Here is an 18,120-nt window from a genome sequence, read left to right as displayed (position 1 = left end):
CTTCAAGTCATAATATCAAGCTCAACTTTAGTTAATCAGTACTTGAAATGCCGTCTTCCACTGTGATCAGTAGCTCTACTCACAGAGCATCACGTTTAACAACCTGCTTTACATGTCTTTGTGAGGCAGGCGTACAACAGTTTACCATCTGTTCTAAACACAGTAGAACCAAATTCTGAGAAGTTAAAAAATTTGTTTAACGGAATAAGCTAGTATTGGACAGAGTAAGGATCAGGGCCCTAATTTTTTACTTCAAGCCTTGATCTTTCCATTAAACCATAGCTGCCCAGGTTGTTGTGTTTTCTGGCTACAGTAGTAGTGCAGGACACCTGCAACTTAGATATTATGGATCAGAAGAGATGTTCTTCATATTCCTCACTCATCAGCAAAAACCTTTTTAGGCCATGGTACTCATGACCAAAGTGTATTCCCCCAAGATTCTGTTCAGTTGTTGTTATACTAAACAAGAAACATTTGAAAATTTAAAGACATTTCATTTTTATCAGATGAAATCTTTGGAGAAATAGCATCATGGTAGAATATAACCTTTGGAACAACAGACCTCAGTTTGATTCCCGCTTCAGGAACTAACTAGCTATTTAATCTCTTGCTATTTAGTGTAAGCTTCTTCATTTGTAAATCTCGAATATTCGTATTTAATACATAGTGCCTAGTACATATTAGGTGCCTAATTAGTGCTTGATAAAACAATATGTAAATACTCTTAAACTAATAAAGTATGTGTGTTTTCTGGGAAAGGGGGTAAAATGAAGACAGTGCTAACATCATGAAGGGCCTGGAACATACTAGCTGTTCCATCCCTGGTGATTGTCAGTGCTTTATGTGATCTTATGATGTGAACTGGGTACTCAGAGAATGGGGAAGGCAGAAAGCCATATTTTTTTTCAATTCTAGAGTTAGGAAGAAGACTTAGCAATTATTTAATTTATTTCTTTCATTTTACAGATAAACTGTATTACTAATGTTGGTAAGGGGCAGCTAGACAAAATATTAAAGGGGTCCCAAGAAAGTTGGTAGGGGAGGTGTTAGAATCGCCATTCTACAGATGAGAAAAGGGCACTTTGAGGAGTGAGACAATCAGCCCATGTCTCATCTAATGAGCACAGGGTGGTTCTTAAGCTCAACTCTTTGGCTGTAAGACCTCGTATTCTTTCTTGTGTCACTGATTTTTTTAAGTCAAGAAACTTACCCTTGTCAGTTACTTTTACCCTTGCCAATAGTTCTCTTTATTCCTGAATAATGGCTGTCATGCATCTATTGTTACCTGTTGTTTTGCCTTTTTCTCCATACTTCTATAATATATCTGATAATATCTACCTCTAGATAAAATAGAAAGAGTAAAAAGTACAGTCTACTTTGCGTAAGGGCCTGGAGCAGGCTCAGGGAGTCTATAGACAATGTATGTTTTCTAAAGTCAGTAGTTGGAATATATGCACATTTTTCTCTTTTACTGATGAGTGCCCACTGATTTACCACTTCAGATTTCCTCGGACTGTCCCAAAATGCTAGTAACTACTAAAAGGAAAGCAGGTGGCACTGCACATCGGAAATGCTGGTAATGCCCACATAGTGCTTAGTAATTACTAATTGCAGCATGCAATGGCTTGGGAAGCAGGTGCCAGGAAACAGTCACATTTGAATCCATACAGAGCTGTTCATCCATGAGCTCATTTTCAACACTGCAGGAATTCTTGAACTGAAAGCCACAGCCTTAATGCCAACAGGAGTAGAGGCTTTTGTTTTTCTTGCTTTCTTAGCGTAGTGCTTTGATTGCATGCAAAAGAGACTCTTAAAGAAAAATTAGCAAAATTTTCTTTAAGAGAACAGCCCTGAAGAGCCATGTTGAAAAATTCAGTTGCAGAATGGTAAGAATATAAATGACTCTAAAATAAGCTACATGTGCCTATTGCAAACCTCTGTGTGGTTGAATATCGTCATCTTACTTAAAATAATAAAGCTATGGTAGGGAAAAAATGTATAAATGTAAGTTAGAAAAACTTTGTAAAACATTAAGCAATTTTTTAAGAACTCAGAGCATGTTATCTGTGTTGCTTCGTTTATCCCCAGAAATCCTCTTACCCCCATATTACAGACGCTAGGATCAAACCCAATGTTCCACAGCAAGTTACGCTAAAGTCAGGGGAATGCCTGGGAGCTATGTGGTGAAATAAAGAAGACATGTTTTATATGTTTCTGATGCAGATTTCCTGCTGCTAGTCATTAGCTGATTATTGAAACTGTACACCACACACCATTTCCCCTTACTTCATTCCAGGTTAGATACACTTGGCATGGAGTTGAGGGTGGAGAAAGATTAAAGACTACAACATAACACAAGTTATAGTCAGGCCTTTTTAAAGTTATAGATAAATAATTATAAGAAAATAAAAACATATGCCCCAGAGAGGTTGCGATGGTCATCTAATTATTTAATCCTTAAATGCTTTCTTCAGAAGTTAATTAAACAATCGAGGAAAAAGAAGAATTGTTTTGATGTTGATCTGGAGGAAAAAAACACAAAACGTCAATGTGAACATGAGACTAAAAACACTTACCTATCCCTACCAAGTAGACAATTTCAATACCTTAATTCTTGTCATTACAAAAGGTCCATTTAAATGACACAGTGGCTGCTAGTCCATCCCCACTCTCCGGAAGAGGCATGGGGGGATATGGGGATATGCCTCTTCCTCACTCTCACGCCAGGGCTCACCACGGCCAGGGGCCTCTTCCAATTTCACGGCCAGCGCTCTCTTCCGCTTCACTTCGCCATGCCTCTTCCTCACGCCAGGGCCTCTTCTCACTTCACGCCAGGGCGCCTCTCTCTTCCGCTTTCACGGCCAGGGGTCACTTCACGGGCTGTGGGCTGGCCTCCAGCCTTGAGTAAGCCCTCGTGCTCCTGTTAGCATAAAACAAGCTGTGAGAACATCAGCATCAGACAACATCAGTCATGGAGTAAGTAAGGCAAAAGCAAGATTCCCCAACAATCACATCTGAACACAGACAAAATAGGAACATTTTCCAAGCCACGGAATCGCAAATATCCCCGTCTCCTGGATAATGTGAGTGATGGCTGCATCTTTATCAGCTACAGGTTCAGTCTAGATCTAGTCCTTCCTCTTTCTAGGTAAGATTTACTGAGGTATCAAATTTAAAAATTACTCTTGTTTCCTGAGAAGATCCAATCCAAAGACAGTCCTACTTCCTTAGATTCCCCACCCCGAATTACCAAGCACGAGTCAAATCCTATAATAGGTTCCTTCTAACATCCTCATGCGGGGAGTTCTGCCATTCCACCTGGTCTTTGTTCTCTCCTTTTCAAATAGTAAACCCAACTTGTGGCCTTGGTGATGTTTACCTGGGAGACATTAACGTCAGGACAAGGTTAGACAGAAGACATACTTGATCTAGATAGTAGTTCCATTAGTGTTCATGTAATAATTCATTAAAGCATATATTTATGTTTTTCATACTTTCTTAAAATATGTGTAGTATTTCACAATGAAAATTATGTTTTAAAAACATGCATTGGATATAGAAATATATTCTTATCCCAGGAATAAAATATTCTCTTTAGACAAGTTATTGGCTGAGATCATACACAAATATCAATAACTGAATTATTTTTAATCCTGGAAGCACAAGCCCTCTATGTAGACATTAACAGTGTGAGGGAGAAAAAAGATGAGAAATAGACCAATATTCCAAAATGGCAGTGACAGTTTATATTGATACAGGCATTCTTGTCTTTGTCTTCTCTGGTCAAATGTACTTGAATCAAGACTACCAAATTATTTAAAATTAGTGGGTCAAAGAATGTGGGCACACATTTGTTTATATCAGTGAGGAAGACACTGAGAGATTTTCACAGTGGGCCCCTGCTTGGTGGAACAGCTGAAGTCCCACTTAACCTGTTTGGCTTCCCACTAATCATGGGCTTAAAAAGGCATCAGTGGTGGGTTAGCTGTCTTTGGAAGACTAAAATAGATCATCCTGCAGGTTGCCTCACCTTGTGATGAGGGGCTGGGCCAGGTGATTTCCGAAGCCCCTCTGGCTCTGAATCCAGTCTACCATGAGCTGTGCCACCTCTCAGCATGGCCTGTGAACAACTATCAACTGTTCCTATCCCCCGCTGCATTGGAGCAGCATCACCACAATGGCGGGGCTGCTCCCAGCACGTCAATCAATGTGTTCCATGGGGACTGTTGGGGATGTCTTCCCTCTATTCAAACTGCCTTCCAGGATCCAAAAAGATGTTCTTTCCATAAGGAATAGCAAGAGAATATTTGAAGTGAATGAATGTGCTTGTCCTTAATTTAGAGGGCTTCATGGTTTCCACAAGAACCTACCAGTTAGAACACTCATGGGTTTACCACTTCAGGTACTTGCTAGGTGGACTGAGAATTAACCAATGAGAAGGTGCCCAGCATTCAGTGGGGTGTACTGTTGACCATGTAGGGGCATCGCTCTGCTTTTCTGGAACACAGATGGTCCCAGGTGGTTTGAGAAAGGTCACATCCATCTCGGGATGCAAGGCTACGAGGCAAACTGTGTAGAAGCAAGAGACATATTAATGTGGTAAAAAATGACAGCTATTTCCAAATTTTACTTGCTGTATTGATCATCATTAATGATAACAAATATTTAAGTATTTCTTATTGTGTGGGGGGCAGGAATGGGTAGATGGGAAAACTTTCAACCAAAGACTTGTGCTCCCCTTCCAAAATGCAGATATTTTGCTGAAAAGTTGCTGTTCCATGAGGGACTGCGTTTGCCAACTCATCTTGCATCAGGGAACTCAGGCAACTGAGTCCCAGGCAGTGGAGCATGGACAGAGAGATTCACCTACATCCAGCACCAGCCCACAGAAACATCCCCATGGGCCCTCCACTCTGGCTTTGACCCCATCTGCCTGCTGCGTGTTAGCAGAGCTGACTTCTCTGTGTTCTTAGAAGCCCCATATTAAAGTCAGAGTCTCCTTCAGGTGGGGGATCCCTGAAAGTCTGCCTGTCATAGAGTCTCCTAGCCAGTCTCACTGCTGGTGAGGAACACCCATTTTGGACATTATGTGAGTGAAAAATGAAACTCCTGCTATGTGAGGCCCCTGTAATTTTAGAGTTTTCCAGTTTCCATTGCTGGTGTCCCTTTCTTAACTGCTAGTGTGGAGACAATTCCACAATCTCTGAAAGAGGACCACTACCAGTTAACTGTTGTCAAGATTTGAAAGTTGGAGTGAAAGGAGATGGAGCAGGAAAAAGAGCAAGATCGAAGGTGAATCTGTCAAGAGATCTGGCTACATGAGCACAAGAACACGCTCTTTAATGTAATGTGTACATAGCACCTACTAACAAATGGGCTGAGGGTCGTTGTCTCTCTTACAGATGTCACCCATTTAACCCCACAACAGCCCTGTAGGTACCAGCCCTCAAATATCTGAAGCACTGAGGTGAAGCAGCTGACTCAGTGCCCTAGCCAGCAAGTCACACTCAGGATTTGAGCCTGCCTGCCTGGCCCCAGATCTCCCTCTCTGGCTTTTCTGCATTGCTATTTCAGGGCAGTGGGCTGATGTGGGAGCCTCTGGCAAGCAGGTGAGGAATTATCTGTAAGGCAATCAAAGGCTTGTCATCAGGCTGAGGTACACAAATGTCCAAAGTCCCTCGGGAGGTCAGAAAGGGAGTTTTGCAATACTCCAGACTCTATAGATCGATAGCATTAGGCCTGTGAAAGGAAAACATCTTGGGCCCCCAAAATTACTGGGGAAAATTCAAGCTGGGAACTGCTTAGGGCAAACCTGCCTTTCATTCTATTCAAAGTCACTTCTCTGCTCTCTGAGGTAGATGCATATCTGATTGCCTCCTTTGGAAAGGCTAATCAGAAACTCAAAAGAATGCAACAGTTTGTGCATCACCTATCTGTGACCTGGAAGCTCCCTCCAGGCTTGGAGTCTTTCTGCCTTTCTGTCTTTGCTTCGAGTTGTCTCGCCTTTCCAGACTAAACCAAGGTAGTTCTTACATATATTGATTGATGTCTCATATCTCCCCACAATATATAAAACCAAGCTGTGCCCCGACTACCTCAGGCATGTGTCGTCAGGACCTCCTGAGGCTGTGTCATGGGCATGTCTTCAACATTGGCAAAATAAACTTCCTAAATCAACTGAGACCTGTCTCTGACTTTCTGAGTTCACAGGCCCATGTTACGTGTTAGGAAAATAAGCCTAAGAAGGACCACTTACCTTGCCCAAGATTGCACTAGACTGATCTGGTGGAGCCAGGTTTTGAACCCCTGTCTCTCCTCCAAAATTCTCCATTTGACACCTTCCCAACTGCCTTTGTTTTTTGGAGGGGAGCTAAATTACTATTAACTCATTTACCTAAAGTAGAGAGTTAAAGAGAAACATAAACCAAATCTACCAAAAGATACTTATTTTTGTTTTTCAAATACTATTGTGTGGAATCACCTCACTTCCAGATAGTGTAACTTATTCAAAATTTCTAAATAAAGCATTTCCACTGTGAATCACTGCTATGTATGAAATGCAACCAAAGGACATCTTGTTCTTTAAAACTCACATCAAATTATCTCTATTCTGACATCTAACAGGAAAAACATTTTTTTAACAGCTTGCTATCCAGAAAGCTTTTGTAGGTGTTTCCACAGCAGACCTGTAATAAGCTATCACACAGTTTAACTCAGATGAGATGAAATCACCCACAAAGCAGCCTTTGAGGGTTTGTTTAGGTTTGCTTTGGATTAATCAGGACTTGTATGCTAAAGAAATTCTCCATAATGAAAGGCCCCAAAGTGATCTAAAGATGTCATCCATTTTTGACAACCACTTATTTTTCCCTCCTTTCCTTTGCAAAGTTTTCAGTGGCTCTCCAGAGAGCTCTTTCAGTGTTTCTGTTCATCTCTTCAGCTGAGGCTGTACTGTTTGATGCTGAGCTCATGGTGACAACCGATGGTCATGAGGATACCGAGAGGGACCAGGAAGAGGCACCAGGCTGGGACTCTTGGCCAAGTGTTTGTGCAGGAACAAACTCATTGGAAATAATTGTCAAATATATGGAAGTCATCCCAGAGGAGGAAAAGTGGTTATAAACTAGAACTGACAGAATATATGAATTTAAACGTTGACTTAAATAACCTTATTGTGTTAATTCTGGTGTTAAATTCATACACCCAGGATTTTACTATTAATTACAGGTGATATTTAATTGAGATTGAAAACCTCAAATACTCCCTTAGTCACCCACTGCTGGCTCAAGAATCTAAGGCAGAAATTCTTTACTATTAACCAAGACTTTAGTCCCAAATTGCAATATGTCTTCCTGGTGACCAAGACTAGATTAAATACAATAATGGCAATGTGTCTTTTGTCTAGGACACAGATTGTCCAATTCCCAAACCCATGTGCTGTGAAATGCTGTCCAAACTGATCGCACACACGCACACACACACACACAAGTCCCATTCTCAGCTAAGTTTGGAGAAAGTACATGATATGGTTTGGCTGTGCCCCACCCAAATCTCATCTTGAATTGTAGCTCCCATAATCCACAAGTATCACGGGACCTGGTGGGAAGTTATTGAATCATGGGGGCAGGTTTTTCCCATGCTGTTCTCATGATGGTGAATAAGTCCCATGAGAGCTGATAATTTTATAAAGGGCAGTTCTCCTCCCCTCCACACACTCTCTTGCCTGCTGCCATGTAAGATGTGACTTTACTCCTCTTTTGCCTTCTGCTGTGATTGTGAGGCCTCCCCAGCTATGTGGAGCTGTGAGTCCATTAAACATCTTTTTCTTTATAAATTACACAGTGTCAGGTATGTCTTTATTAGCAGCACACAAACAGACTAATACAGTAAATTGGTACCACAAAGAGTGGGGCACTGCTCTAAAGATACCTGGAAATGTGGAATTGAATTTGGAACTGGGTAACAGACAGGTTGGAACAGTTTGGAGGGCACAAAAGAAGACCGGAAAATGTGAGAAAGTTTGGAACTTCCTAGAGACTTGTTGAATGGCTTTGACAAAAATGTTGATAGTGATATGAATAATAAAGTCCAGGCTGAGGTGGTTTCAGATGGAGATAAGGAACTTGTTGGGAACTGGAGTAAAGGTCACTCTTGCTATGCAAAGAGACTGGTGGCATTTTGTCCCTATCTTAGAGATCTGTGGAACTTTGCACTTGAGAGAGATGATATAGGGTATCTGGCAGAAGAAATTTTTAAGTGGCAAAATGTTCAAGAGGAAGCAGAGCATAAAAGTTTGGAAAATTTGCAGCCTGATGGTGCCACAGAAAAGAAAAACCCATTTTCTGAGGAGAAACTAAAAATGGCTGCATAAATTTGCATAAATAATGAGAAGCCAAATGTTCATCACCAAGAACATGGGAAAAATGTCTCTAGGGCACGTCAGAGACCTTCACAGCAGCCCCTCCAGTCACAGATGTGGAGGCCTAGGAAGGAAAAAAGTTTTCCTGGGCCAGGTCTAGGGCCCCCCTGCTGTGTGCAGCCTAGGGACTTGGTGCCCTGCATCTCAGTCACTTTAGCTGTGGCTAAAAGGGGCCAAGGTACAGCTCAGGCTGTGGTTTCAGAGGGTGCAAGCCCCAAGCCTTGGCAGCTTCCACTTGGTGTTGAGCCTGCAGGTACACAGAAGTCAAGAATTGAAGTTTGGGAACCTCTACCTAGATTTCAGATGATGTATGGAAATGCCTGGATATACAGGCAGAAGTTTGCTGCAGGGGTGGGGCCCTCATGGAGGACCTCTGCTAGTGCAGTGTGGAAGGGGAATATGGGGTTGGAGCCCCCACACAGAGTCCCCACTGGGACACTGCCTAGTGCAGCTGTGAGAAGAGGGACACCGTCCTCCAGACCTCAGAGTGGTAGATCAACCAACAGCTTGCATTGCACACCTGGAAAAGCCACAGACACTCAATGCCAGCCCATGAAAGCAGCTTGGAGGGAGGCTGTACCCTGCAAAGCCACAGAGGTAGAGCTGCCCAAGACTGTGAGAGCCCACTTGTTGCATCAGTGTGACCTGGATGTGAGACATGGAGTCAAGGGAGCTCATTTTGGAACTTTAAGGTTTAATGACTGCCATATTGGATTTTGGACTTGTGTGGGGCCTGTAGCCCCTTTGTTTTGGCCAATTTTTCCCATTTGGAATGAGTATATTTACTCAATGCCTGTACCCCTGTTGTGTCTAGGAAGTAACTAACTTGCTTTCGATTTTACAGGCTTATCAGTGGAAGGCACTTGCCTTGTCTCAGATGAGACTCTGGACTACGGACTTTTGAATTAATGCTGAAATGAGTTGAGACTTTGGGAGACTGTTAGGAGGGCATGATCAATTTTGAAATGTGAAGGTGTGAGATTTAAGAGGGACCAGGGAAGAATGATATAGTTTGGCTGTGTTCCCACCCAAATCTCATCTTGAATTGTAGCTCCTGTAATCTCCACTTTTCATGGAAGGGACCCGGTCGGAGGTAATTGAATCATGGGCGCAGGTTTTTCTCATGCTGTTCTTGTGATAGTGAGTAAGTGTCACAAAATCTGATGGTTTTATAAAGGCCAGTTCCCCTACACATACTCTCTTGCCTGCCACCATGTAAGACGTGGCTTTGCTCCTGCTTCACCCTCTGCCATGATTGTGAGGCCTCCCCAGCCATGTGGAACTGTGAGTACATTCAACCCCTTTTTTCTTTATAAATTGCCCAGTCTTAGGTATGTTTTTATTATCAGTGTGAGAAAAACTTATACAGTAGGGAAGAGGTAGAAGAGGAGATGGAGAGGAACCTTGGTCTACCTGCCTATACAAATGTTTAAATTCATGATAAGATGATAGAGACTTCCTGCAGGCCTTGGAAAGCCCATATTCTCACTGAGTAATCACTGATCTGCCCTCTGCCTTCTTTAGAAAGATATGAATTTTCCAAGCTTTGTGTTACTTTATCCCATTAGAAATGGGCGGGCCAGTGACTCTATCATCATAAAATGCACCTGTAGCCCCATGTGTGTTGAGATGTTCAGTTTTCGTTATCTCCCCATGGGCTGGTGATGACCTTCACTCAGCTGCCATCGCTCTGCAGCCTATTGTCTAGCACTGATTGAGGTGTTCAGTTTTCGTTATCTCCCCATGGGCTGGTGCTGGTGACGGCCTTCACTCAGCTGCCATCGCTCCGCAGCCTGTTGTCTGGTGCTGGTGACGACCTTCACTCGGCTGCCATTGCTCCGCAGCCTATTGTCTGGTGCTGGTGACGACCTTCACTCGGCTGCCATTGCTCCGCAGCCTGTTGCCTAGTGCTGGATGATCCACAGATGAATGAAGGTGTTCCTGGGGATATGGTCTTCGACTGCCACACTCACCTTTGCTTACACACCTGCAGCAAAACTAAAAGCCTTTTAGTGAGCTGGTTTATCCCTGGTAAAACTTGAGTAACTTTTTCAGTTAATGGATTCCTTATTTGTATTCTTCCAGGAATTATGTCAAAAATTGTCTTGGAGTAATGCTTTAAATTGTGTTTGTGGGAGTGAAATGTTCACATGTAATGAGGTTAATTGCTGAAGCGAGTTGAGCTGATGGTATCTGCTTGTCCTGAATTTGCTGTCTGAAACATTCACCAAAAGGAAAATGTTTAAAGAAATTTGAATTTCTGGGTAAATAGACACTTGAAAAGAGGCATTGTGATTGCCTCCTGCTGTTGGTTCCAGCACGTGCTAAGCACTCACTGCTATGTGGAAAGTGTAAAAGCCTTAAGGACCCATAAAAATTGCCCCCTCTTATGCTACCTTCAACTGCACAGTCCCCTGACAATCTTCAGGTTTCTAGGGCCCAGTGGTTTGTTTCTGACCGACGTTGGCTTTTTCAACTCCATGAGCCTGTCCAGAACTGTGACCCAGAGCCTACGCCTGTGACTCGACCTTGCTCCTGCTCCACAGCATCAGTACAGCATGTGCTATGGGGGTTCAGACTCACCTCGCATCTCCTGGCTCCCAGGGTGCCTGTGTCGTGAGTAAGACGTGGGCAGGCACATCTGTTTGTTTTGGGTAAGTCATTGCCTTACTATTGTGCAGCCAGTCGGAATGCTCACAGCTTTATACAGAAGAGACTTGAATGCAAAATTATTTCTTTGATGGAACCCCAAAATAATGTATCCTTTACAGTTACATTTTTGAACCTCCAAAATTTGAGATAGGTCTCAGTTAATTTAGAAAGTTTATTTTACCGAGGTTGAGGACATGTACCCTTGACACAGGCTAAGGAGGTCCTGATGACATGTGTCGAAGGTGGTCAGAGCACAGTTTGGTTTTATGCGTTTTAGGGAGACATGAGAAATCAGTCAATATATGTAAAATGAGCATTGATTCGGTCCAAAAAGGAGGGACAACTTGAGGTGAAGGCGGGGCAAACTGAAGTGGGGAGGGGACTTCCAGATCACAGGTAGGTGAGAGACAATTCTTCTGAGTTTCTGATGAGCCTCTCCAAAGGAGGCAGTCAGATACGCATTTATCTCAGTGGAGGAGTGACTTTGAATAGAATGAGAGACAGTTTGCCCTAAGCAGTTCCCAGCTTGACTTGTCCCCTTAGCTTAGTGATCTCAGGGGCCCCAGATATTTTCCTCTCACACATTTATACTCACACACATAAACATACTGAGGCCCTTAATAATTTGCTGCTTTTGTACATTTTCCAGTTGGCTTAGTCACTGAGCTTGCAGGCAGAAGACAGCACAAGGCAATCACTGAGGCCAGTGCTGGTGCCGCTGTAGACTTTCATTTCACCCTCCTCACAAATGTGAAAGAGCTACGTCAGTCAACTTTTAGAATTACTTTAGTTTTTAAAGAAGCCTAGAATTAAATAATGTGTGAGGAAACTCCTTGCCAGCCATTTTAATTTCTAGAGAAGCTAAGAATGTGCACCAGGGAGGAACGTCTGCATCCGTGGTGCAGCCCTGAACGTCTCACTGTACCTGTGCCCGTTGCTCTGCAGTTTTGCAATTCCTCTTGTTCAAGAGGTGGAGGCCCCTTCCCTACCCTGAAACTCAGCTTGAATGTGAGACTCATAGTGGCCATAAGAATGCTAACAGACCTGGAAGCAGAGGCCTGAGGAAGCCCCCACGGGTTTGTGTTGCCGTTCTGCTTCTCTGCAATCCCTTCTTCTAGTGACAGACCTCAGGCAGTGTGGAGTCTTTTCGTTGTTGTTGTAAACATACTTCCACCTGGGTGTATGGCTTATGCCTGTAATTCCAGCATTTTGGGAGGCCAAGGCAGGCAGGCTGCTTGAGCTCAGGAGTTTGAGACCAGCCTGGGCAACAGGGTGAGACCTCATCTCTACTAAAAATACAGAAAAATAGCCGGTCGTGGTGGCACATGCCTGTGATCCCAGCTACTCTGGAGGCTGAGTCGGGAGAGTCGCTGGAGCCAGGGGTGGTGGGGTTTGGGGGTAGAGGTTTCAGTGAGCTGAGGTCATGCCACTGCACTCCAGCCTGGGTGACAGAGCCAGACCCTGTCTCAAACAAACAAAATTATTTCCATTGTAACTCTAATGTTAATAGGAAAATAGTACGAGGGAGAGAGACAAGGAGGAAAGATGTAAAAGACAGTATATATATTCTACATAAATATCCCAGGGACAGTTTGTGATTTCCATTAGCAAGCCCTAAGGCAACACTCCCTTCCTAAATCTGCAGTGGCCTCCTTTGTCCTTAACACCACAGGTGCCCTTCTCCCTTCACTCACCTTTCAAGCTACTCTCACTGAGAACAGAAATGCCATATTCCCTAAGTTCTCTTCTACTTGCCATGGCTCAGCCTCTCTTCGTGACTCCTGCCAAGGACCTCCGGAGCACTTCTCAGGGTGCTGTTGACAGCTGCATGCTAAGGGCAGCTCACCTGCTTGCCAGAGTTGCCTTGGGGAGCTCAGAGCCACAGGAACCTTCTGGGGCTTACTTGTCAGTCTCAGGCAAAGCACTTTCCCCTCTTGGTCTTGCGCAGCACTCATTCTGCTGTCCCACGCAGGCGAATGCCCAGAATGGAACAGAACATAGATTATTTGCCCTGCCTTCACTGCACGATACTTTAGTGACACATCTAGGATAACAAATGTATTTTCAGGGAGGATTTGTGAAAACTTCAGGCATTAGTTTGGTGTTATTCTATTACCATGTAGGAGAATTAGATGGAGTATCCTTTTAGCAAAATTGTTTACTGTCAAAGAGAAACAACACCAGACACTTGTTAAAGGTAGCAAGACAGATTTTATTCAGACTACTGCAAAGCGGGAGAGAGACTCCAGTAAACCCTGAGCTCAACCCCAACTAAGAGTAAGGTAACTGAGGTTTCTAAATGGACAACAGAGAGGAACCAATAAGGGACCATGAGGAAGTGAAAAAGGGGGAACAAAAATGGGGCTGGGGGTACAACGGGGAACCAAAAGTGAGGGCTATGTGGAAATAGAAAATGACCAAGGGAGTGAATGGAAAATTATTAAAAACATTTATTGTTGTGGGTTGGGACTGAGTACATTTTGCAGTTTCACAGCATTGGATTTCTTGAGTGGACTCATCATGGCAGGGTCACTTAGGGGACACAGCTGAGAACAGTTCTGGAAGCATGGCTGAGATATTGTCAAATCTCTCAGCAGTGTTCAGGCAAACGCTTGGCTCTTCAAGGAAGTTCAGAGTTCATGTTACAAATACCAGATTATATGGATGCAGGCTGTATTAGTTTTCTACTGTTTCTGTAATAAATTACCACGTAATTTGTCACTTAAAGGAACACAAATGTATTATCTTAGTGCTCTGGAGGTCAGAAGTCCAAAAGGGTCCACAGGACTGCATTCTTTCTGAGGCTCTGGGGAGAATCTCCCAGTGGGCCTCTTCCAGCTTCTAGAGACTGCGCAAATTTCCCGGCTCACAGCCCCTCCTCCATCATCAAAGCCACTAGCATGGTATCCTTTCTCTTCCCTGACCTCCACTTTTATCCTCACATCTCCTTCTGACTCTGACCCTCCTGCCATCCTCTTGTGAGGACCCATGTGATGATGTTGAGCCCACTCAACAACCCAGGGTGATCTCCCATCTCAAGATTCTTCATCACATCTGCAAGTCCCTTTTTCCATATGAGGTGACATATTCTTAAGATCCAGGGAATAGGATGGGAGCATCTTTGAGGGGTTATTATTCTGCCTACAATAATGGTGAAGAAAAAAAACAAGTGGTGACTTCTTAAGGGCAGTTCTATGTAAACAAAGTCTTAATCACAGCGTGTCAGGATACGTTATCCTTACCTCAAATATCTATGATTGACAAGTAGGGTGTTCTAAGATGGTCATTTGGCAGTCTTTCTAGCTCCTACAATAGAAAGAATTCTAAAGAGTATACCTGAAGCTACTGCACAGGTATGCCCCTCTCTACAAAGACTATTCTGTGGAAGGATTTGCAGACCTCAGAGGAGCTTATGGTTTTTATGATTAATCCTATGATGAATCATCTCAGGATAATTGTCCACTAGTCTATTTTGGATTCTTTATGTTTTTATATTGCTAAAATACATGTATCAGCTATCTATTGACCCAATCATGCTGCAAAATAGACTACCTCAAAACCCAGTGGCTTAAAATAATTATAATTTAAGATTGCACTCTACTCTCTGGTTCAGCTGGTGATAGGCTCACTCAGGTGTCTGTGGTCAGCCTCAGATTGGGTGGAAGCTCTGCGATCCTGCTGGGATCACTGCTTGGTTGGGGGTCAGTTGTCTGCAGACTTGTCAGCTATGCTCTTGGCTAAGACAGCTGGCTGTGCTCCATGTGGTGCTCACATGCACATGCCTCTCCCATCCCTTGATTAAGTTAGTCTGGGCATGTTCTCAGGATTGCAGAGAAGCAAGAGAGGCAACACAAACCTACGAGGGCTTCCTCAGGCCTCTGCTTGATCCAGGTCTGCTAACGTCCTTCTGGCCACCATGAGTCTCATGACCAAGCTGAGCTTCAGGGTAAGGAAGGGGCCTTTGACTCTTAAATGAGAGGAATTGCAAAACCACAGGGCAATGGGCACAGGTACAGTGAGACGTGCAGGGCTGCACCACGGATGCAGACGTTCCTCCACAGTACACATTCTTAGTTTCTCTAGAAATTAAAATGGCTGGCAAGGAGTTTCCTCATGCATTATTTAACTCTTGTCTTCTCTAGTAAGAGAAAAATTCTCACTGATTGCTGTGTCTCTTTCACAATGCATGGATGCGAGTTTCCCACCACTGGAGCCCAAGGGAACCCCAGAGCACAAGAGATGGAGTTTTAAGGACAAAAGTAAGTGCCCATCTGCATAACTGTAATATCAATTGATTACTTTAGAAAATTTTCCTGTAGACTTTCTTGGAAAACAACATAGTTGATGAGTAGTGGAGTTCAAGGACTCCAAGCTACTACACAGGTAAAGTTCTCTCTTAAATACCTCTGTGGAGATGGCCAGAAATGTGCTGCCTACACCCTTAGCTGCTTTCAAACACACTTGCTAGCTTAGGAACCCCAAGGTGTCAGAATTGAGGGAGAGAAGATAGCTGAAAATAAAGGGAGAAAGCAAAGAGACGACCAACTGTATCAGAAACTTTTCCACATATGGTCCTTGTCAATCCCTACAGAACCATGTGGGGAAGGTCCAGTCATCTGAACGGTACTGATGAAGAGTTATTAAGTTTCATCAGACCGTTTAACAAGTAAGTGACAGAGCCAGGATTTAGCCCGAGACCATAGGCTTTAAAACCATGGTCTTTTCCCAAACCTTGCATTAATTCATAATCAGGGCCTGCTATATGTGGTCAGAAATTACAGCCAGTGCATCCATATGGCCATTTCTCCATGGTCTATCAATGTCTAGATCACCCAGAAAAAATTAGCTCAAAGTCAATAAACTTTCTTCTAAAGTACAAAATAAATTATTACATTGTAATTATTTCTAAAAATGCACCTTTTATAGGTAATTTATTAATTAGGTTCCTGTTTAATTAATAACCAGTTCTTAGTAATTGGTTTTGGAAACTTTCCAGTCCTTTTGATTCAGAGGGGGCTGCGGTGTTTCTCACATGTGACACTATTAAGCTCCCGCTGAATCACACCGGCTGCGTGTCACTCGACCACCCAGAGTAAACCTGCCAAGCCATCGCCCTTTTCCCAAAAGTGCCTTCATTTATTGAAAAAGCCATGGACAAAACAATTAGGTTTGCTGATGTAGGTCCTTAGGCTCCAGAAACCTCATGTGTCCTGTCAGAACAAGTTCAGGTAGTGTATGACTGCCAACTGCTTATGTAAATCATATTTATTGAAGATTAACATGCACACAATGCCTTTAAAGCTTTATAGAGAGAATTACAAACATGTGACTGCAGCTTGACACCAATGTTTTCCTCCGCCTGGGTTAAAATGTCACCTTTTGAAGTGTTAAGGTTAAGAACATGGGGTTCTTGTGAAGAAAGAACAATTGTGCTACTTTATCATTTTGACCAGCGTCCAATAATATTCCTAAGGTGTCTTTGTGTGTGGACCAAAGATTTGGCTTCGGCGCCCACTGGGTAGCCACGAGATAATGTTTCCACACAAGGAGCTTCTTGGACTACCCCTCAGAGGGCCCAAAGCAACTTCGGGCAGGTGTGTGGGATCCCCCCTCTCCTGGCCCTGGCCCTGCTGAGGGCAGGTGCCTCCCGAGCCCTGACTTCCACACAATCCTGGTGTTTTCTGTTCCAGAGAAAATAACTCAGCAGCTTCTTTGTACCAGGAAGTCTCTTTTTCCTTTGTCTGATGGACTTCAAAGCTGCCTTGGGGTAATTATAAGAAAGAGAAGAGAAAGCTAGTGAAAGTTCAAAAACAGATGATGGGAGTGATTCAAAGTGATAAGTAAATAATAAAACAAAAAAAGTTAAAGGAAATTATTAAAAGGAAGTTTTTTATTATTATTTTAATATATTTTTATAAAGGGGAAATTGATCAGTTTTTCCATAAGTTTGTGAAAATTAACCAGAAGAATCAGGCTTAAATTAAAACAGAGATATTTTGGTCAGCTAGAGAAAGGAATGCTGATCTTTACACCATTAAGATGAGTTACAATGATGTTTGTCTCTGTTGTGAGGAGTGCAGCGATAAAATACAGAAAATGTAGCCACCATTCATATTTATTAATAAAAATTTAATAAATATTTCATCTCTTTTCAACTGTTGTAAACATTAAAAAGGCATTTTCGCTGAATTGCGTTTTTTTTTTTGGACAAGATCCTCTGAGTCAGAGTTTTGCAGGACGTTCATTGGTGTGTGACACACGGGTGAGCGGGAGTGTCGCAGGACGTTCACTGGTGTTCCGTGTGCGACACACGGGTCAGCGGGAGTGTCGCAGGACGTTCACTGGTGTTCCGTGTGTGACACACGGGTGAGCGGGAGTTTTGCTCTGTAATAAGCTTGAGAGGTTATGTTGCAAACAAAATTAAACGGATTTCTTTAGTGTAGAAAATCTTCTTTCTTCAAAACACCAAAATGTGATTTTAATCACAAAGAGGGCGTTTTAAGAAGAAGTTTCCCAAGCCTATCTCCAGGCAGGACCTATTTCCTGGATCCTCAATATCTCCCACAACAGAGTCCCGCAGACCACTTGGGAAGACATCCCTCTTCCTGCAGTCCGGGTTTGTAGTATAAGTCCCATTAAGAGCTTTAAATATCACTTTTATTTAAGACCCAATAATTCTACTCCTATTTAATTTGGTGCCCAGTTATTTTGTCACTCTTCGAATTAAGTATCTTTGGTATACCCTGTTTCCTCTAATTTCCAACTTCAACCTCGCCTGCCCCCCAAGGCCCAATCTGACCTTGCTCTGCACCTTCAGATGTTATTACTCTCCATAACTCTTCCTAGGAGGCCTAGGAAGGAAAAATGGTTTCCTGGGCCGGGTCAAGGCCCCCTGCTGTGTGCAGCCTGGGGACTTGGTGCGCTAGGGGCCTCTGTCTACTTTGCCAGATTTGCTCTACAAGAAACACTAACTTCTGCACCTAGCAAAGCAGGCATTCAGCAAATTTCAGAGCACATAGTGTGAAAAACAATAGAAAAAGAATTTGTAT

At 43.2% G+C, this 18,120-nt stretch overlaps 1 long non-coding RNA gene across 1 annotated transcript; it reads left to right on the top strand.

The window, feature by feature from the left end:
• Positions 1-2,948: 2,948 nt before the first annotated feature.
• Positions 2,949-5,022, top strand: LOC108581529. The gene is made up of 2 exons (XR_001893795.3): positions 2,949-3,083; positions 4,753-5,022. It is a non-coding gene; the product is annotated as an uncharacterized LOC108581529 (long non-coding RNA).
• Positions 5,023-18,120: the final 13,098 nt, after the last annotated feature.

This window comes from Papio anubis, chromosome 14 (genome assembly GCF_008728515.1).
Source record: "Papio anubis isolate 15944 chromosome 14, Panubis1.0, whole genome shotgun sequence".
Classification (NCBI taxonomy): Eukaryota; Metazoa; Chordata; class Mammalia; order Primates; family Cercopithecidae; genus Papio; species Papio anubis.
This window is presented reverse-complemented; position numbering and strand designations above follow the sequence as displayed.